Here is a 22,591-nt window from a genome sequence, read left to right on the forward strand (position 1 = left end):
ATTGCTGTAATCACCATGAATACCAATACTCTCTGTGATAGACCGAGATTACAGACTATCTGGCTTCTCCTGCACTTTGCCGGGCACGTGTTTGGGGTTTAACTTTGTAAACTGGGTGAGTTCGCTGATCGCGGGGAGACGGTAGGAGCCTCTGTGGCCCCACTGTAAGGATGTGGAAATGAACACCGTGGCTGGGTGATCCGTGACATTTCTGTAAAGGGCAGCGGAGGAGAAGGATTCAGAACTCTCAGTGTGGGACAGAATTAGTTTCAGGAGAGCCAACACATTCCCGATCAGCACAGAGGGAGCTCACTGGTCAGCTCCTCGCTGAGGGGGCTGTTATGCAAGAGGTTTCTGTAGTGTAGTGGTTATCACGTTTGCTTTACACGCAAAAGGTCCCAAGTTCAATCCCAGGCAGAAACATTATTTTTAAACTTGCTGTGGATGAACAATCGGAGGCGAGTTTAGTCTCCCTGCAAATGCTGCCTGACCTGCTGAGATTTCCAGCATTTGCTGTTTTTATTTGCTATTTATTCTCCTGGCAAAAGGGCTCCCTTATTCATTAATTGCTCTTTATTTCACCAATAAATAGATAACTTTGAGTGAGAGAAAACGGATCCACGGGGACCTTTTGCGTGTGAGGCCAAAGTGATATCCGCTACACTGCAGCCCATCAAAGGGCGAGAAACCACTGAATATAAAGGATGAGCTGACAAATATCAGGGGCAGTGCAGTCTGGTCAATGTCAAACCCTCCTTTCTTATTCAGCAGTGGCATGAACGGGAGTCAGACGCCACAAAGTTTAATTAAAGACACAAATACAAGTAACACTTGCAAATTTTTTAGTGTAAAATTCTTTCACTTTATTTGAAATGCTACTGCGTTAAATCTGAAAATACACATGGTGGGATTTTATCTTCACTACTGATTGTATTTTCTATGCATGGTAGGAATAATCGGTGCTGATGAATTTGATAAAATTTGCACCAGATTCCTGGTGTCATCGGCAATGAACACTTTGAACCAGAAAGCTAAAAAACAGTGAGTAAAATGGGTTAACATACATAAAACATATGAAATAGGAGCAGGAGTGGGCCATACGGACCTCGATCCTGCTCCGCCATTTGATACGATCATGGCTGATCTGATCATGGACTCAGTTCCACTTCCCTGGTCGCTCCCCAAAGCACAAGCCAAATGATTGAAGTATGGGGTGTCCCTGAGTTAGCATTTGTTTGATTGTGCAAAAGAAGGTGAAGGGTTAATTAATGATGATTTCCTGTGAAAGCAAGAGAAAAGTTTTCGAACAAACCATCCGGTGACTGTCAGGTGAGCGCTGCTTGTGATACCTGGTGGGAATGGTCTGGGATTTTAAAGTCCCTTGTATTGCAGAACCCTCATATAGACGAACATCCATTAACTACTGTGTAGACCTTGTGGTGCAACGGTAGTGCGCCTGACTCTAAATCAACGAGTTGCGTGTTTAAATCATGTCGTGGTCACTGTTCATTTAGCAATTGCTGTTTCACAAAATCCAGTCCCTTGCTGCAATGTCTGTCTCACTGGTTAGTAGTGGTCGGCTTGGGGACAGCCTCAAAGAAGAAAGAAGGGATGTGTGCAGTGGTGGTACAGCAGTTATCATGGGTAATTTTATCTACATCGTGATTGAGCTAAACACATGGTAGTGATGTGTTGGAGGAGGATTTCATGGAGTGTATTATGGATGGTTTTCTCAACCCAGAAGAGATCTGGCCATTCTTGACTGGGTGATGTGTAATGAGAAGGGACTAATTATCAATCTTGTTGTGCGAGGCCCCTTGGGGACGAGAAATATAATATGGTAGAATTCTTCATTAAGATGGAGAGTGTCACAGTTATTTCAGAAACTTGGGTCCTGAACTTAAGGAAAGGTAACTTTGACGGTATGAGGTGTGAATTGGCTAGAATAGACTGGCCAATGATACTTAAAGGGTTGATGGTGGATAGGCAATGGCAAACATTTAAAGATCACACGGGTGACTTCAGCAATTGCACATCGCTGTCTGGAGTAAAAATAGAACGGAGAACGTTGCTCAAACGTGGCTAACAAGGGAAATTAAGGATATTGTTGAAAGCAATGAAGAGGAAAATAAATTGGCCAGAAAAAGGAACAAACCTGAGAACCTGGAGAAATTTTGAATTCAACAGAGGAGGACTAAGGGTTTCATGAGGAGGGGGGAAATGGATTTTGAGAAGAAGCTTGCTTGGAACATAACAACAGACTGCAAAAGCTTCTGTAAACATGTGAAGAGAAAAAGATTAGTGAAGACAACTGCAGGTCCCTTGCAGTCGGATTCAGGTGAATTTATATTGGGGAACAAAGAAATAGCAGACCAATTGACCAAATACTTCAGTTCCGTCTTCACGAAGGAAGACACGAATAACCTTCCAAAAGTACTCGGGGACCGAGGGTCGAGTGAGAAGGAGTAACTGAAGGATATCCTTATGAGGTGGGAAATTGATGGGATTGAAGGATGATAAATTCCCGGGGCCTGATAGTCTGCATCCAAGAGTACTTAAGGAAGTCGCCCTAGAAATAGCGGATGCATTGGTGATCATTTTCCAACAGTGCATTGACTCGGGATCAGTTCCTATGGACAAGAGGGTAGCGAATGTATAACCACTTTTTAAGAAGGGAGGGAGAGAGAAAGCGGGTAATTATACACCGGTTAGCCTTAATCAGTCGTGGGGAAAATGTTGGAATCAATTATTAAGGATGAAATAGCAACGCATTTGGAAAGCAGTGACAGGATCAGTCCAAGTCAGCATGGATTTATGAAAGGGAAATCATGCTTGACAAATCTTCTGGAAATTTGGAGGCTGTAACGAGTAGAGTGGCCAAGGGAGAACCAGTGGATGTGGTATATTTGGACTTTCAAAAGGTTGTTGACAAGGGTCCGCACAAGAGATTGCTGTGCAAAATCAAAGCACATGGTATTGGGGGTAATATACTGACGTGGATAGATAACTGGTTGGCAGACAGAAAGCAGAGAGTCGGCATAAAAGGGTCCTTTTCAGAATGGCAGGCAATGACTAGTGGAGTGCCGCAGGGCTCAGTGCTGGGACCCCAGCTCTTTACAATATACATCAATGATTTGGATGAAGGAATTGAGTGTAATATCTCCAGGTTTGCAGATGAAACAAAACTGGGTGGCGGTGTGAGCTGTGAGGGGGACGCTAAGAGACAGCAGGGTGATTTAGACAGGTTAGGTGAGTGGGCAAATTCATGGCAGATGCAGTATAATGTGGATAAATGTGAGGTTATCCACTTTGAGGGCTAAAACGTGAAGACAGAATATTATCTGAATGGTGGCAGATTAGGAAAAGGGGAGGTGCAATGAGACCTGGGTGTCATGGTTCATCAGTCACTGAAAGTTGGCATACAGGTACAGCAGGCAGGAAAAAGGTAAATGGTATTTTGGCCTTCATAGCTAGGGGATTTGAGTATAGGAGCAAGGATTTCTTATTGCAGTTGTACAGGGCCTTGGTGAGGCCTCAACTGGAATATTGTTTTCAATTTTGGTCTCCTAATCTGAGGAAGGACGTTCTTGCTATTGAGGGAGTGGAGCGAAGGTTCACCAAACTGATTCCCGGGATGGCTGGACTGACATATGAGGAGAGACTGGATCAACTGGGCCTTTATACATTGGAGTTTAGAAGGATGAGAGGGGATCTCATCGAAACATATCAGATTCTGATGGGACAGGACTGGTTAGATGTGGATAGATTGTTCCCGATGCTGGGGAAGTTGGAGCAGGCTCGAGGGGCTAGATGGCCCACTCCTGTTCCTAATCCTTATGTTCTTATACCAATTGATTAAAATTGAAACGAAATGTGACCTGACAGCCAGAAAGAAGTGTTGAGGCAGAAGGTTAAATGCTGCATCCTTTTCTGCAAAAAATTCCTTTCACAAACATTTCTGGGACCGAAACGACACAAAACAAAAATGTTCCTTTCAAAGTCAATAAACTCCCGTATTTCCGTGCTCACTGAATCTCCTGAATTAGATGCCTCTAGATTTGCCGACTCAAATCATGTCCCTTTGCAATGTTCTGCTTCCACCCACACTATGAAATGCGCTACTAACTTATCGAATCATGGAATGGTTACAGCACGGAAGGCCATTAGGCCCGTCGAGACCGTATCGACTCTCAGCGTGTCCCACTCCCCCGCCCTTTCCCCGGAGCCCTGCAATTGTTTTTCCTTCAGACACTGATCCAACTCCCATCAGAAAGATAAGATTGCATCTGTCTCCACCGCCCTTTCAAGCCGTGCATCCCAGATCCTAACCACTCGCTCCTGTTCCTCTGTGTAAAGTCTGGGAAACACGAGATCAATTCCTGCCACACTCACAGCCTTTCTAAATATAGCACCGTCATTCTATTCTCGTAAAACCAGCTCCTGAAGTATCGGCCAGCTGTGTAGGTTAAAGCTCTGGTTGTGTTCCTAGCAGTATGTCAATCGCAATGTTTCTGTAGTGCAGTGGTTATCACGTTCGCCGAACACGCGAAAAATCCCCTGTTCGAAACCGGGTGGAAACATTTTCAACATTGTTCTATTATATATTAGAAAAAATGGAATAATTGACATTAATGTTTCAATATTAACAAAGTTGATGTTTGTTTCTGCTGATGTTAATAACCCTTCAACTATGCTGGAGTTTAAATTTTGATATTTCAAATAACATTGTTGATATTTGATGTCTCCAAGATAAGAGAGACTAATTGATGTCCTGTTTCTGACTGCTCCATTTTTGATCGGGGCGGAGGAGTGGTGAGAGATCGTGGCCCAGGAGCGTCGTGATCGGGGCTCAACAGAGGCGAGGGCCCAGGGACAGCACGGGCCAGCCCACTCTGCGTTCGATGGATAGTCGGCGCATGTGTACACAATTGGTCCATGCAGCAGAGCTTGGTCAATGGTCGTCTTGGGTAATCCTTGCCTCTGGACCAAGACCAAGCTCTGTCAAGCCCGTGTGGTGGCTGGTGTGCAACGGTCACCCCACGTTAAAAAAATCCACCCACAGGCATCTTCCACACTTCAGGATGTAGTTCGGGACCTAGATTGTCAGGTCCCTCATCGAAACACCTGTGAACTCATCCCTTTTTAGAGTGGAAACAAATCATCCTCGATACGAGGGACTGCCTAATACTTTACTATCAACAAAATGCAGTGTCTCACAGCCCTGTTACTTTGGCTGGTTTCTCTGTACAGTTCTGTACATACTCAAACTCTACACAGTGTCTCTCACTCCCTCCCATTTCCAGCCCTGACGGTGCAGAAAGCCCCTCTCAAAGCTGCACGTTCCGGCTGCTTTCAGTTGAGTTGTGAGAGATTATTAAAGGATCCTGCATCTCCGCCTCGCTTCACAACAGCAGATCGAAGCCGCAAACAACCCATCGACTGATCGCTCGTCCCCAGCTCCATCGTGAGTGAGGCCGGGACTGTCATGTATTCAATCAGCATTGTAACCCATGTATAATCTGACCTAAGTTGTACACTGTGAGAACAATGACCATTATGTGGTGAACTTGTGGGAGACACTCCTAACCTGGACCTTCAGGTATAAAAGGGGAAGCTCCACTCACTTCCATCACTTGAGTGCTAAGAAATAAAGGACAGGTCACAGACTGACCTTCTCTGAAGCATGGGCCTCGTGTGCATTTACACTGTATAGTAAGGACGTATCAATGGCGATGAGAAACTGGGATTTAAACCACACGAGCATGGCCACTAGCTGAACCGACGAGAGGTACTGTATTAAGCAATGGTTGGGACAGAGATTCAACATTGTTAAAGCATCACACACTTCTCCAGGCAGCCAAGGGCAGTCAGGCATGCCCCAATATGTAGCCATACCCAGAGGGGGAGTTCGACAGAGACAATGGCAAGCTGAACGGCGATTCACGTCATTGCAAGGGACAATGCGGCCAGTAATGGGGCCATCAACATCTGTATATGGTGCACTCAAGGACAATCATGGGGCAGTCAGTGACGATCGACTGGCAAGAGACCTTTTGTTTCCAACAGCAGCTCATGTTTGAGGCGTGGTGGCACGCACTCAGCCGGACTTTGCAGAGCTGAGCAAAATACCTGCAGAAATTGCAGAAATGAACACTGGGGGAAATCGCTGGAAGCTGAAGTTCAGCGAGTTCATGTGGAGCACGGATACAGTTCATACACCAGGACGCCACTGATAATGATGAAAGTGCTCCTCAATGGCATCCCAGTATCAGTGGAGCTAGACACGTGGGCCAGCCAGTCCCTGATGGGTATCAAATAGTTCGAAAAGTTGTGGGCGTCCAAGGCCAGGAGGCCAAAATTATCGCCGATTGACGCACAGCTACGAACATACACAAAGGAGATCATTCCGGTGCTAGGCAGCGCCACAGTAGTCATGACCCACAAAGTTCGCTTGCTGTCATGAACTGGAAATTTGGCGAAGTCAATGCAATTTCCTCTGTGGAGCGAGTATCATGCTCACAGATCCTGGACAAATTTGACTCATTATTTCAACCCGGCACTTTCATTGGGGCCAAGGTAGTGATTCACATAAACCCGGACGCCAGGCCAGTACACCACAAGGCCAGGGCAGAACCGTATGTGATGCGGGAAACGACAGAAGGCGAATTGGACCGTCTGCTAAGGGAAGGCATCGTCTCCCCAGTCGAATTCAGTGACTGGGCGAGCCAGATTGTGCCGGTGCTCAAGGCGGATGGGTCGCTCAGGATATGTGGTGATTACAAGGCCACCATCAATCGGGTGTCACCCCAAGACCAGTATCCGCTACTGAAAGCGGAGGACCTCTTTGCGACGCTATCGGGTAGCAAACATTTTTCAAAATTAGACCTGACCTCAGCTGACATGACCCAGGAGCTGGCGAGTGAGCCGAAGAAGCTGACCACCATCACGACACACAAGGATTGTTTGAGTACAACAGATGTCGGTTCGGGATTCGCTAGGTTGCTGCGATCTTACAATGAAATATGGAAAGCCTCCTCAAGTCGATTCCAGGGACGGTGGTTTTTCAGCATGACTTCCTCATCACGGGTTACGATACTGAAGAGCACCTCCACAACCTGGAGGAGGTGCTACGCATACTGGACCGGATAGGGCTGCGACTGAATAAGGCGAAGTGCATCTTCACAGCTGCAGAGGTATAATTCCTGGGGAGGAGGGTAGCAGCAGACGGGATCAGCCCTACTGCCTCCAAAACCGAAGCGATCCAGAGAGCACCCAGACCCCGTAACACGACGGAGCTGCATTCGTTCCTGGGGCTCCTGAACTATTTTGGTAACTTTCTTCCCAAATTGAGCAAACTGCTAGAGCTGCTACACGTGCTCCTACGCAAAGGTCGCGAATGTGTCTGGGGGGACAGCCAGGAAAGGACTTTTAATAGAGCACGCAATTTGTTATGTTCCAACACTGTGTTAACGCTATATTATCCATGTAAGAAGCTTGTGTAACGATGCGTCGTCCGATGTTGTCGGATGTGTTGCAGCATGTCAATGCCAAGGGTCAGTTACAGCCGGTAGCTTAGGCCTCCGGAAGTCTGTCCCAGGCAGAAAGGGGATACGGGATGGCAGAAAAGGAGGCGCTCGCATGTGTATATGCAGTATAGAAAATGCACCAATACCTGTTTGGCAGGAAATTTGAGCTGGAGACAGATCACAAACCCCAAACGTCCCTTTTGGCCGACAACAAGGCCATAAATGCAAACGCATCGGCTAGCATACAGAGGTGGGCACTAACGTTAGCCGCCTATGACTACACAATTCGGCACAGACCGGGCACCAAAAACTGCGCCGATGCACTCAGCAGGCTCCCACTCGCCACCACTGAGGGGGCTACCGAGCATGGTGCTGAGATGGTCATGGCTGTTGAAGCATTCGGAAGTGAAGGCTCACCCGTGACAGCCCGTCAGATTAAAGTCTGGACAAATAGAGACCCGCTATTGTCTCTCGTCAAGAAATGTGTCCTGAATGGGGACTGGGCAGCCACGTACAGGGCATGTCCTGAGGAAGTTAAACTATTTCACCGGCGCAGGGATGAACTCTCGATTCAGGCCGATTGCCGACTGTGGGGAAACTGCGTAGAAACCTGATGTGCAGAGAGGTGTTCATCATAGAACTCCACAATGAGCAGCCGGGCATTGTCATGAGGAAGGCAATTGCCAAGTCACACATTTGGTGTCCAGGGATAGACGCAGATCTGGAACTTTGTGTTCGCAGGTGCAACACGTTTGCCCAGCTGACTAATGCGCCAAGGGAAGCCCACCTTAGCCCCTGGTCCTGGCCCACCAAGCCTTGGGCACGCATACATGAGGACTACGCAGGTCCTTTCAAAAATGGTTTTGGTTGTTGTCGACGCCTGCTCCATAAGAAACAGAAGAAACATATATATTAGGAAGAGGAGTAGGCCACCTTCCCCCTCGAGCATGCTCCGCCATTCAACAAGATCATGGCTGATCTGGCCGTGGACTCAGCTCCACTTACCCGCCCGTTCCCGTAACCCTTAATTCCCTTAGTGGTTAAACATCTATCTATCTGTGACTTGAATACATTCAATGAGCTCGCCTCAACTGCTTCCTTGGGCAGATAATTCCACAGATTCACAAACCTCTGGGAGAAGAAATTCCTTCTCAACTCGGTATTAAATTGGCTCCCCCGTATTTTGAGGCTGTGCCTCCTAGTTCTAGTCTCCCCTACCAGTGGAAACAACATCCCTGCCTCTATCTTGTCTCTCCCTTTCATTATTTTAAATGTTTCTATGAGATCACCCCTCATCCTTCTGAATCCGCCGAGTAAATACCCAGTCTCCTCAATCTATCATCATAAGATAACCCCCTCATCTGCGGAATCAGCCGAGTGAATCGTCTCTGTAACCCCTCCAATGCCAGTATATCCTTCCTTAAGTAAGGTGATCAAAACTGCACGCAGTACTCCAGGTGCGACCTCACCAATACCCTATTCAGTTTCAGCAGGACCTCCCTGCTTTTTTACTCCATCCCTCTCGCAATGAAGGCGAACATTCCATTCACTTTCCTGATTACCTGCTGCACCTGGAAACTAACTTTTGGGGATTCATGCACAAGAACCCCCAGGTCCCTCTGCACCGCAGCATGTTGTAATTTCTCCCTATTCAAATAATATTCCCTTTTACTGTTTTTTTTCCCAAGGTGGATGACCTCACACTTTCCGACATTGTATTCCATTTGCCAAACCTTAGCCCATTCGCTTAACCTATCCAAATCTCTTTGCAGCCTCTCTGTGTCCTCTACACAACTCGCTTTCCCACTAATCTTTGTGTCATCTTCAAATTCTTTTACACTGCACTCTGTCCCCTCTTCCAGGTCATCTATGTATATTGCATACAGTTGTGGTCCTCGCACCGATCCCTGTGGCACACCACTAACCACCGATTTCCAAGCTGAAAAGCACCCATCTATCCCGACTCTCTGCTTTCTGTTCGCCAGCCAAATCTCGATCCATGCTAATACATATCCTCTGAATCCGCGTACCTCTAACTTCGGACGTAACCTTTTGTGTGGTACCTTATCGAAATCCTTTTGGAAATATAAATACACCACATCCATCGGTACACCTCTATCCACCATGCTCGTTATATCCTCAAAGAATTCCAGTAAATTAGTTAAACATGATTTCCCCTTCATGAATCCATGCTGTGTCTGCTTGAGTGCACTCAGCCCATTTCGATTTCCGCTATTTCTTCCTTAATGATAGTATCAAACATTTTCCCCACGACAGATGTTAAACTACCCGGCCTATTGTTATCTGCCTTTTATCTGCCCCCTTTTTTAAACAGAGGCGAAACATTAGCTGCTTTCCAATCCGCTGGTACCTCCCCAGAGTCCAGAGAATTTTGGAAGATTATAACGAAAGCATCTGCTATAACTTCCGCCATCTCTTTTAATATCCTGGGATGCATTTCATCAGGACCAGGGAACTTGTCTAACTTGAGTCCCATTAGCCTGTCCAGCACTACCCGCCTAGTGATAGTGATTGTCTCAAGGTTCTCCCTTCCCACATTCCTGTGACCAGCAATTTCTGGCATGGTTTTTGTGTCTTCCACTGTGAAGACCGAAGCAAAATAATTGTTTAAGATCTCAGCCATTTCCACTTTTCCCATTATTAAATCCCCCTTCTCATCTTCTGAGGGACCAACATTTACTTCAGTCACTCTTTGCCATTTTATATATCGGTAAAAGCTTTTACTATCTGTTTTTATGTTTTGCGCAAGTTTAATTTCGTAATCTATCTTTCCTTTCTTTATTGCTTTCTTAGTCATTGTTTACTGTCGTTTAACATTTTCCCAATCTTCTAGTTTCCCACTAACCTTGACCACCTTATACGCATTGGTTTTTAATTTGATACTCTCCTTTATTTCCTTGGTTATCCACGGCAGGTTATCCCTTCTCTTACTGCCCTTCTTTTTCACTGGAATATATTTTTGTCGTGCACTATGAAAGAGCTCCTTCAAAGTCCTCTGCTGTACCTCAATTGTGCCACCGTTTAGTCTGTGTTCCCAGTCTACTTTAGCCAACTCTGCCCTCATCCCACTGTAGTCCCCTTTGTTTTCGCATTGTATGCTCGTTTGAGACATTACTTCCTCACCCTCAATCTATATTACAAATTCAACCAAACTGTGATCACTCATTCCGAGAGGATCTTTTACGAGGAGATCGTTTATTATTCCTGTCTCATTGCATAGGACCAGATCTAAGATAGCTTGCTCCCTTGTAGGTTCTGTAACATATTGTTCTCAGAAACAATCCTGTATGCATTCTATGAATTCCTCCTCCAGGCTGCATCGTGCGATTTGAATTGACCAATCAATATGTAGGTTAAAATCCCCCATGATTACTGCCTTTCCTTTTTCACATGCCTCCATTATTCCCTTGATTATTGCCCGCCCCACCGTCAAGTTATTATTTCGGCACCGATAAACTACGCCCACCAGTGACTTTTTCCCCTTACTGTCTCTAATCTCCACCCACAATGATTCAACATTTTGTTCATTAGAGCCAATATCATCTCTCACAACTGCCCTGATATCATCCTTTATTAACAGAGCTACCCCACCTCCTTTCCCTTCTTGTCTATCTTTCCGAATTGTCAGCTATCCCTGTATGTTTAATTCCCAGTCTTCGCCCCCTGCAACCACGTTTCTGTAATGGCCACCAAATCATACCTATTTGTCATGATTTGTGCCGTCAACGCATTTACTTTATTTTGAATGCTGCGTGCATTTAGGTAAAGTATTTAATACTAGTTTTTAATCCATGATTTTTAGTTTTGACCCCTCCTGCAGCCCCTTTATATTCATACATATTGTCCCTTCCTATCACCTTGTGGTTTACACTTACCCCAGTGCTACTCTGCTCTGTTGCCTCCTGCCTTTTGCATTCTTTCTTGGGGTCCTGTTTATCTGCGCTCTCACCCACTCTAGCTCAGAGCCCTCTCCTGTGTTTCGAATACTCCTCGCATTGAGGCACCGAGCTTTCAGGCTTGCCTTTTTATTACACTTTCACCCTTTAGAATTTTGATGTACAGTGGCCCTTTTTGGTTTTTGCCTTGGGTTTCTCTGCCCTCCACTTTTACTCATCTCCTTTCTGTCTTTTGTATCTGTCTCCATTTTGTTTCCCTCTGTCTCCCTGCATTGGTTCCCATCCCCCTGCCATATTAGTTTAACTCCTCCCCAACAGCACTAGCAAACACTCCCCCTCGGACTTTGGTTCCGGACCTTCCCAGGTGCAGACCGTCTGGTTTGTACTGGTCCCACCTTCCCCAGAACCGGTTCCAATGCCCCAGGAATTTGAATCCCTCCCTGCTGCACCACTGCTCAAGCCACGTATTCATCTGAGCTATCCTGCGATATCTCCTCTGACTAGCACGTGGCATTGGTAGCAATCCCGAGATTACTACTTTTGAGGTCCTACTTTTCAATTTAGCTTCTAGCTCTTTAAATTCATCTCGTAGGACCTCATCCCTTTTTGTTAACTAAATCTTTGGTACCAATGTGCACCACTACAACTGGCTGTTCACCCTCCCTTTTCAGAATGTCCTGCACCCGCTCCAAGACATCCTTGACCCTTGCACCAGGGAGGCAACATACCATCCTGGAGTCTCGGTTGCGGCCGCAGAAACGCCTATCTATTCCCCTTACAATGAATCCCCTATCACTATCGCTACCCACTCTTTTTCCTGCCCCTCTGTGCAGCAGAGCCAGCCTTGGTGCCATGAACTTGGCTGCTGCTGCCCTCCCCTGATGAGTCATCCCCCTCAACAGTACTGATGTGAGGCCAACGTGATATCCGCTACACTGCCGCCCATCAAAGGGCGAGAAACCACTTAATATAAAGGATGAGCTCACAAATATCAGGGGCAGTGCAGTCTGGTCAATGTAAACCCTCCTTTCTTATTCAGCAGTAGCATGAATGGGAGTCAGACGCCACAAAGTTTAATTAAAGACACAAGTACAAGCAACACTTGCAAATCTTTTCAGTGTAAAATTTATTTGAAATGCTGCTGCGTTGAATCTGAAAATACGCACGGTGGGATTTTATCTTCACTACTGATTATATTTTGTGTGCACGGTAGGAATAACCGGTGCTGTTAAATTTGATAAAAGTTGCCCCAGATTCGTGGTGTCATCGGCAATAAAGATTTTGAACCAGAAAGCTACAATACAGTGAGTAAAATGGGATACGGTTTTCGAGTTAAGATGCAAAGCACAAGACAAATGATTGAAGTATGGACTCTTCCTGAGTTAGCATTTGTTTGATTGTGCAAAAGAAGGTGAGGGGTTAATTTATGATGGTTTCCCGTGAAAGCAAAAGAAAAGTTGAAGAAGAAACGATGCGGTGCCTGTCAGGTGAGCGCTGCTTGTGATACCTGGTGGGAATGGGCGGAGATTTTAAAGCCCCTTGTATTACAGAACCTTCATATAGACAAACATCTCCAGTTCACTGTGTAGGTCTGATGGAGCAACGGTAGTGTGTCTGACTTCAGATCCGAAGGTGACTTGTTCAAATCACGTCGTGGTCACTTTGATTGAGTTGATTGCCCTACAGCAACAGGTGATGTGTGTGTTCCTCGTAACAGCACGTAGAGCACAGAGTCCTGTGTTACAGAGCTGCTCGATGTGAACCTCGCCAAAACCACTGCTTCTGTGTCCAAACTGGGTTTCCTGATGGTCTAGTGGTTAGGATTTAGCGCTGTCACTGCCGCGGCCCCGGTTCGATTCCCGGTCAGGGAAATTGTACTTTGAATTCAAAACCTAATAAAAAAATACTTCATCTATTTTACACATCTTTATGCATCTCCTATGCAAAAAATAAAGAAGCATTGATTTAAACATCATTAATTAATTCATACAATTCTATTGCCATATGATATATTTTGCTCTGAGCAGATGAGGAACTTTTGTGCCGATGCCATTGGGTTTAATTCTGGTAATCTGGTGCTGAAAGTGGAGATGTTTCCGCAGAGTACCGCAAATCATAGACACCATCAGAGGAAGTCTCTCGGGATCGAGGAGGACTTGCTTCCATCCAAAAGTGAGTCCTTTGATGGCTGAACAGTCCGATAGGAGAGCCACAGACCCTGTTACAGGTGGGGCAGACATATGTCGAGGGAAGGGTTCGGTGGGACTGGTTTGCCGCGTGCTCCTTCCGCTGCCTGCGCTTGGTCTCTTCATGCTCCTTGCGTCGAGACTCAAAAGCTCAACGCCCTACCGGATGGACTTTCTCCACCTCGCGCGGTCTGCGGCCAGGGTCTCCCAGGTGTCAGTGGTGATGTCGCACTTTACCAGGAAGACTTTGAGGGTGTCCTTGTAACGTTTCCGCTGTACTCCTTTGGCTCGTTTACCCTGAAGGAGCTAATCATAAACACGTAAGGATTCCGGCCCGGAGTTGGCTATTCATCCCCGGAGCCTGGTCCACCATTCAAGAAGACCCTGGCAGTTCTTCAACAGCAAGATTCAACATCTGGGGCGGAGCCAACAGGCGCCTGGCTGCAATGAGTGATAAAAAACTTCGTTGGATAGAAGCCTGGCTAGCTCAGTCGGTAGAGCATGAGACTCTTAATCTCAGGGTCGTGGGTTCGAGCCCCACGTTGGGCGATTGTATTTCTTTTCATTTAATGTTGCTTTCTTGGAAAAACTCTGACCGAAACGGCACAAAACAAAAATGTTCCTTTCAAAGTCATTGAACTCCGAAATTTCAGCGCGCCACGAATCTCCTGAATCAGATGTCTCTAGTTTTGCCGACTCAATCCATGTCCCTTTGCAATGTTGTGCTCCCACCCATACTATGAAATGTGCCACTAACTTATCGAATCATGGAATGGTTACAGCACGGAAGGCCATTCGGCCAATCGAGCCCGTGCCGACTCTCAGCGAGTCCCACTCCCCCGCTCTTTCTCTGTAGCTCTGCAATTGTTTTTCCTTCAGACCCTTATCCAACTCCCGTCTGAAAGATAAGATTGAGTCTGCCTCCACCGCCCTTTCAAACCGTGCATTCCAGATCCTAACCACTCGCTGCTAAATGGCCATCTCCAGTTCCGATGTGTAAAGTCTGTGAAACACGAGATCAATTCCTGCCAAACTCACAGCCTTCCGAAATATAGCACCATCATTCTATTCTCGTAAAACCAGCTCATGAAGTTTCGGCCAGCTGTGTAGGTTAAAGCTCTGGTTTTATACCTAAGATTACTTTAACTGTAGTGTAGTGGTTATCACGTTTGCCATACACGCGAAAGGTCTCTGGTTCGCGCACGGGTGGAAACATTATTTTGGAGACTATTTTTGCTGTGAATTAAATTGAACAACAGTCGCCCCAGGTTCCTTGTCGCATGAGCACTGAACATTTTAAACCAGTCTCCAACATACAGAGTGAGTAAAATAAGAAAGGGGAGAAAACTTCATCAATGATTCAAAATCCTTAAATAATTAAAGTTCAGTTATTGAAGTTTCCACTGTCCCTCAGTAGCAATTCTACAAAACAACGCTGTCGGTTAATGAGTGGGGAATAAAACAAATAATCTTCCTCCATCCCCATCCACCGACACACAGTTTAATTAGTTGCATGTCATTATTTTAAAGATTTTGAATGAAAGAGTTACTTTCTGAATCTGGGCTCCCTCTGTGAGCACTCCACCACGAAACGAGCAGGAAACACATTAAAGAGTTTACCACAATTGCTGACATTTCTTAGCTTTTTTCTTGTGTTTTTTCAGCTCTTCCTCCTTTTCAGCTCCTGACAGCAGATATTGCTGTAATTAAACCTGATCACAATGCAATGTCTGTCTCACTGTTTCCCCGGTGTCAGGCAGCGATACGCCTGCTGCCCTCATTTATTTCATGTGACAGGACACAAAAGTTCAAAATCAACCTGCAGGCAGCCACACACAGCACTGAATAGGCAGGATGGCCGTTCTGTGTTCAGGTCATTGTCTCCTCTGGAGATGTGGGTTCATGTCCCACTTCTGATATTATTTTTGAACCAAAAACTAATGTGCGATAAAATGGAACAAGAGCAGTCCGAGGTGCATTGTCACATGATGCAAGCGTTCTCGGATCCGGACCAAAGCTCCCCACACACCGAGCACAGGCTCAGGAAAACGCCGGGGGAGAGGATATCCCGGTCACTGGGCCTTCCAGTCACACTGAACAAGTGCCCGCTCTGAAACTTTCCAGAGCAATAACTTGTTGCTGAAACTTCCACCAGTCAGGATGGCCAAGCGGTCTCAGGTGCTGTGTTCAGTTCACAGTCTCTTCTGGAAATTTGGGTTCAAAACCCACTCCTAACATTCAGTGTTTTTAATTGCAAACTCATTTGTTTGACACCACTCTGAAGTGCTTTGGGACATCCATCGAACTTAATAAAATGACCCCACTTCAAGTGCAAACAATGATATCAAAGTTAGTTCTCAAACTGGGAACCGATCCTGGTTGGTTGTCGCGAAAGGAATGGTTTTGTGAAGCATTGAAATGTGCCCTCTAAATATCTCGCACTGCTCATTTAAAAACACGGTTATAATTTGTTTCAGTGCAAAAGAAGGCAGGCTCGAAGGGCCAAATGGCCGACTCCTGCTCCTGGTTTTTGTGTTCTTATACAGAGCACAGAATAAATGATTAAATGATCAACTCTCCCTCAGTTCGCATTTCTTTCATTGTGCAAAAGAAGATTATGAGTTCATTTATGATGTTTTCCTGGGAAAGCACCATAAAAGTTGAAGGAAAATAATTCACTCAACATGGGGCTCTAACCCACGACCCGGAGATTAAGAGTCTTATACTCTCCATACTGAGCTAGCCGGGCCTGCATAAATTGCATCTTCCTGTCGCTGATTGCTGCCAGGCGCCTGTTGGCTTCGCCCCGTGGGTTTATCTCGAGCTTCAAACCACGAAACCGGTTCTCCTGAATTTCAAGGCTTGTACGGAGATCAATCATCAAAAGCCGTATCATTAACCACAGCTGGGCCGTCAATTTTCTGATCGCAAAGTGCTTTCTGTCCTTGTCAATATCTCTTGTCTATTTGCCGGTGTTTCCCGATTCTGTCGGTCTCTCTGGCTCTTTAATCTGTGTGTGGTCACCTGCAGGTTGATTCTCGATGAATGCCTGTGATTGTGTCTTCAACACCAATAGAAAATGTTTCTTATATATTTCTTACGTTCTCTCCAATGCCTTGATATCCTTCCTAAATTGTGGTGCTCAGAACTGTAAACAGTTCTCCAACTGAGGCCTAAACCAGGATTGAAAAGGTATGGTATATCTTCCTCGCTGGTGTCCTCTATTTCACTACATTTCAAGCCAAGGGCCCTGTATTCTTTTTAAACAACTTAGCAACTTATCTACCCAGCTTCAAAGATTTCTGTGTGTAAATCACTCAATCCTTCTGCTTCCCTTTTAACACAATACCATTTCGTTTATGTTTTCTCATATCACCTCCCTTTGTTTCCCAGACCTTGCACACAGGTACAGGATGCGGCCCATTCAGCCCCTTGAGCCTGTTACACAGGAACAGGAGGAGGCCCATTCAGCCGCTCGAGCCTGTTACACAGGAAGAGGAGTAGGCCCATTCAGCCTCTAGAGCCTGTTACACAGGAACCAGAGTAGGCCCACTCAGCCCCACGAGCCTGTTGCACAGGAAGAGGAGTAGGTCCATTCAGCCCCTTGAGCCTGTTACACAGGAACAGGAGTAGGCCCATTCAGACTCTTGAGCCTGTTACACAGGAACAGGAGTAGGCCCATTCAGTCCCTCAAGCCTGTTACACAGGAACAGGAGGAGGCCCATTCAGCCCCTTGAGCCGGTTCCGCCATTCAATGAGATCATGGCTGGTCTGTGAGCAAACTCCATATACCCACCTTTGTCCCATATTCCTTAATACCTTTGGTCAAAATGCGATGTAAATGAACAACTGACCCAGCACCAACTGCCCTTTGCAGAAGGGAGTTCCAAACCTGTCCCACCCTGTGTGTGTTCGAATCTTTCCGAATTTCACTCCTGAAACATCTGGCTCTAATATGTAGACTATGGCCACTAGTCTGGGACTCCCCAACCAGCGGGAATCATTTCTCTCTATCTACTCTATCTGTTCCCTTATTATCTTGAAAATTTTGATCAAATCACTGCTCGACCCTCTAATTTCCAGTGAGTGTAATCTCACATCTTAATTTAAACCTTGGAATCCAGGTATCATTCTGGGAAACCGACAGAGTGCTCCCTCCAAAGACAATATAGCCTTCCTAAGGCAAGGTCAGTGAAAACTGAATCAAGGGACGGGTCTTACTAGATTTAATCTGATGGTTTCCAGCAGGCATTTGGTAAGGACCCACACATCATCATCATCATCATCATAGGCGTGTCCTCGACCGAGGAAGGCTTAATTCCACATGGGTTCACAGGCGTTTCAATGAAGGACACGATGTTCCAGTCCTGAACTCCAATCAAAGGGTGGAAGATGCCTGTGGGTGGATTGTTTTAACGTGGTGTGACCATTGCACACCAGCCACCACACGGGATTGACAGAGCGAGGCCTTGGTCCAGTGGCAAGTGTTAAACAGGACGTCTGGAGACCTGCTCTGCTGCACGTCATCAAAACCCAGGTCGCCGTTTGGTGCGTGGGCAGGAACATCGGCGGGACCCAGGTTAAGCGGAGGAGCGGGAAGGTCAGTGTGGAGGAACAGTGAGAGATCGTGGTGGAGGAGCGGTGAGAGATCGTGGTGGAGGAACGGTGAGAGGTCCTGGTCGAGGAACGGCGAGAGATCGTGGTGGAGGAACGGTGAGAGATCGTGGTGGAGGAGTGACGAGAGATCGTGGTGGAGGAGCGGTGATAGGTCGTGGGGGAGGAACGATGAGAGATCGTGGTGGTGGAACGGTGAGAGGTCGTGGTGGAGGAGTGAAGAGAGATCGTGGTGGAGGAACGGTGAGAGATCGTGGTGGAGGAACGGTGAGAGGTCGTGGTGGAGGAACGGTGCGAGATCATGGCGGAGGAATGGTCAGAGATCGTGGTGGAGGAGCGGTGATAGGTCGTGATGGAGGAACTGTGAGAGATCGTGGTGGAGGAACTGTGAGAGATCGTGGCGGAGGAACGGTGAGAAATCTTGGTGCAGGAACGGTGAGAGATCGTTCTGGAGGAACGGTGAGACATCGTGGTGGAGGAACGGTGAGAGATCGTGGTTTAGGAACGGTGAGAGATCGTGGCGGAGGTGCGGCGAAGGTTAAACACAAGTGATGATGGCAGAAATCAAAGTTGAGGCAACGTATGTGTTGTGTATCTGTAAAGCATGCACTCCCATGTTCCGCCACCAGGGAGCTCATCCCCTGAAGTGCCAAGGGATCCCAGCACCATTTGGGAGCACTGTATATAATCCGGCCCCTAAGGCCAGTTCCTCACTCTGGAGTGTCTTATGAAAGACTGAGGTCACTTTACTTTAACCTCGCATGTGCAGCATCATCTGTGTTAGGAACACAATAACTGGCGACGAGTATACGAATCCAGCACAAACTTGCAGCAAACTGTGGGCATCCTGGAGAAGTTCTCGGAAGGTGAGGACTGGGAAGCCTATGTCGAATGGCTAAAATAGTACTTTGTAGCCAACGAGCTGGACGGAGAATGAAGTGCTGCAAAAAGGAGAGTTGTCCTCCTCACAGTCTGTGGGGCTCAGACATACAGTCTCATGAAGAATCTTCTGGCTCCGGTGAAACCCACAGACAAATCGTATGAGGAGCTGTGTACACTGGTTCGGGAGCATCTTAACCCGAGGGAGAGCGTGCTATGGCGAGGTATCGGTTCGACACGTGCCAGCGATCTGAAGGTCAGGAAGTGGCGAGTTACATCGCGGAGCTAAGGCGACTTGCAGGATAATGTGAGTTTTATGGCTACCTGGAGCAAATGCTCAGAGACTGTTTTGTACTGGGCATTGGCCACGAGACCATCCTATGAAAAACTTTAGCAGTACAGACACCGACCCTCAGTAAGGCCATTGCGATAACACAGGTATTTATGTCCACCAGTGATAACACCAAACAAATCTCTCAGCACACAAGTTCTAGCAATGTTAATAAATTAACTGGAACTGCGTTTGTGAGCAGAAATGTACAGGGCAGAACCCACGAGTCTGCAACTGCCAGCAGGCCTCAGGTGACCCAGATGACTCAGTGTCCCCAACAAAGGATGAGTGCAAGGCAATTCACAACTTGTTGGCGTTGTGCAGGCTTCCATTCAGCCTATTCATGCCGCTTCAAAGGGTATGTTTACAAGAGCTGTGGAACAATGGGGCATCTCCAACGAGCTTGCGAATGAGCTGCAAGCTCTGCAAAAGCTGCTAACCACCATGTGGCAGAGGAAGATCGGTCCATGGTGGATCAAAGCAATTTCGAGCCTCAGAGAGAGGAGGCAGATGCTGAAGTACACGGGGTGCAAACATTTTCGACGAAATGTCCACCTATAACGCTAAAGGTAAAATTGAATGGCTTACCCCGAACCATGGAACTGGACTCTGGCGCTAGCCAATCCATCCTGAGCAAAAAGATGTTTGAGAGACTGTGGTGCAACAAGGCATTCAGAGCAGCCCGAAGCCCCATCCACATGAAACTGAGAATGTACACCAAAGAGCTTATCACTGTCCTGGGCAGCGCCATGGTCAAGGTCACCTACGAGGGCACGGTGCACGAACTGCCACTCTGGATTGTCCCGGGCGATGGCCCCACACTGCTTGGAAGGAGCTGGCGGGGAAAATCCGCTGGAACTGGGATACAATCCGAACGCTATCACATGTCGATGAGGCCTTATGTACCCAGGTTCTGAACAAATTTCCTTCCCTTTCTGAGCCAGGCATTGGAAAATTTTCCAGGGCGAAGCTGCGGATCCACTTGGTCCCAGAGGCACGATCCATTCACCACAACGCGCGAGCGGTACCTCACATGATGAGGAGAGAGGGGAAATCGAGCTGGACAGGCTGCAACACGAGGGCATCATCTCCCCAGTGGAATTCAGCGAGTGGGCCAGCCCGATTGTTCCAGTACTCAATAGTGATGGCACGGTCAGGGTTTGCGGCGATTATAAAGTAACTAATAATCGTTTCTCGCTACAGGCCCAATACCCGCTACCTAAGGCAGACGACCTATTTGGCGCGCTGGCAGGAGGCAAGGCGTTCACCAAGCTTGACCTGACTTCGGCCTACATGACGCAGGAGCTGGAGGAGTCTTTGAAGGGCCTCACCTGCATCAACACGCAAAAGGGACTGTTCAGCGACAACAGATGCCCGTTTGGAATTCGGTCGGCTGCAGCAATCCTCCAGAGAAACATGGAGAGCCTACTCAAGTCGGTACCACACACGGTGGTATTTCAGGACGACATATTGGTTATGGGTCTGGACACCGCCGAACACATACAAAACCTGGAGGAGGTCCTCCAGCGACTGGATCGCGTAGGGCTGCGGCTGAAGAGGTCGAACTACGTCTTCATGGCAACAGAAGTGGAGATTTTGGGGAGAAAGTTCACGGCGGACGGCATTCGGCCCACAGACGCCAATAAAGAGGCTATCATGAACGCGCCCAGGCAACAGAACGTCACGGAGCTGCGGTCGTTCCTTGGATTCCTCAACTATTTTGGTAACTTCCTATCGGGGTTAAGCACCTTTTAGAGCCTCTACATGTTATATTGCACAAAGGTGAGAACTGAATATGGGGGAAAAAAACAAGTGTTTGCTTTTGACAAAGCCAGCATCCTTTTATGCTCCATCCAGCTGCTTGTATTTTATAACCCGTGTAAAAGACTTGTGCTAACATGTGACGTGTCGTCGTACGGAGTCGGGTGTGTATTACAACAAGCTAACATTGCCGGGAAGTTGCAACCTTTCGCCAATGCTTCCAGGAGCTTGTCTAAGGCCGAGAGAGCCTACAGAATGATTGAGAAAGAGGCATTAGCATGTGTGTTCAGGGTAAAGAAAAAGCATCAGTTTCTGTTTGGCCTCAAATTTGAGCTGGAAACCGATCACATGCCCCTCACATCCCTTTTCGCTGAAAACAAGGGGATAAATACTAATGCCTCAGCCCGCATACAAAGGTGGGCACTCACGTTCTCAGCGTATGACTAGACAATCCACCACAGGCCAGGCACTGAGAATGGTGCGGATGCTCTGTCGGCTACCATTGCCCACCACAGGGGTAGACATGGCGCAGGCTGCAAATTTGTTGATGGGGGCGCAGCCCGCTGACTTGTTGATGGTCATGGAAGCGTTTGAAAATGATAAATCACATTTTACTGCCCGCCAGATTGGGACTTGGACCAGCCAAGATCCTCTGCTGTCTCTAGTAAAAAAAACTGTGTATTGCATGGGAGCTGGGCCAGCATCCCCGTTGAAATACAAGAGCCAATCAAGCCGTTCCAGCGGCGAAAGGACGAGCTGTCCAGTCAGGCAGACTGCCTGTTGTGGGGTAACCGCGTAGTGCTGCCAAAAAAGGGCAGGGAGACGTTCAACTCGGATCTCCACAGCACACACCCGGGTATAGTAATGATGAAAGCGCAAGCGAGATATCACATTTGCTGGCCCGGTATCGACTCTGACTTAGAGTCCTGTGTACGGCAATGCAGTGTATGTGCTCAGTTGAGCAACGCGTCCACAGAGGCACCACCAAGTTTGTGGTCCTGGCTTCCAGACCAGGGTCGAGGATCCATGTCAACTATGCAGGCCCATTTCTTGGTAAAATGTTCCTGGTGGTGGTGGATGATTTTTCAAAATGGATTGAATGTGAAATAATGTCGGGAAGCACCGCCACCGCCACCATTGAAAGCCTGAGGGCAATGTTTGCCACCCACGGCATGCGTGACATACTGGTCAGTGCCAACGGGCCATGTTTCACCAGTGCCAAATTTAACGAATTCATGACCCGCAATGGGATCAAACGTATCACCTCGACCGCGTTTAAACCAGCCTCCAATGGGCAGGCAGAGCGGGCAGCACAAATAATCAAACAGAGCCTCAAACGAGTCACAGAAGGCTCACTCCTAACCCGCCTGTCCCGAG

At 47.2% G+C, this 22,591-nt stretch overlaps 2 non-coding genes across 2 annotated transcripts; both read left to right on the forward strand.

Moving 5' to 3' along the window:
* The first annotated feature begins 350 nt into the window (after positions 1 to 350).
* Positions 351 to 423, forward strand: trnav-uac (transfer RNA valine (anticodon UAC)). The gene has a single exon. It is a non-coding gene; the product is annotated as a tRNA-Val (tRNA).
* A 13,682-nt stretch (positions 424 to 14,105) lies between these two features.
* Positions 14,106 to 14,178, forward strand: trnak-cuu (transfer RNA lysine (anticodon CUU)). Its single transcript has one exon. It is a non-coding gene; the product is annotated as a tRNA-Lys (tRNA).
* Positions 14,179 to 22,591: the final 8,413 nt, after the last annotated feature.

This window comes from Pristiophorus japonicus, unplaced genomic scaffold (genome assembly GCF_044704955.1).
Source record: "Pristiophorus japonicus isolate sPriJap1 unplaced genomic scaffold, sPriJap1.hap1 HAP1_SCAFFOLD_92, whole genome shotgun sequence".
Taxonomy (NCBI): Eukaryota; Metazoa; Chordata; class Chondrichthyes; family Pristiophoridae; genus Pristiophorus; species Pristiophorus japonicus.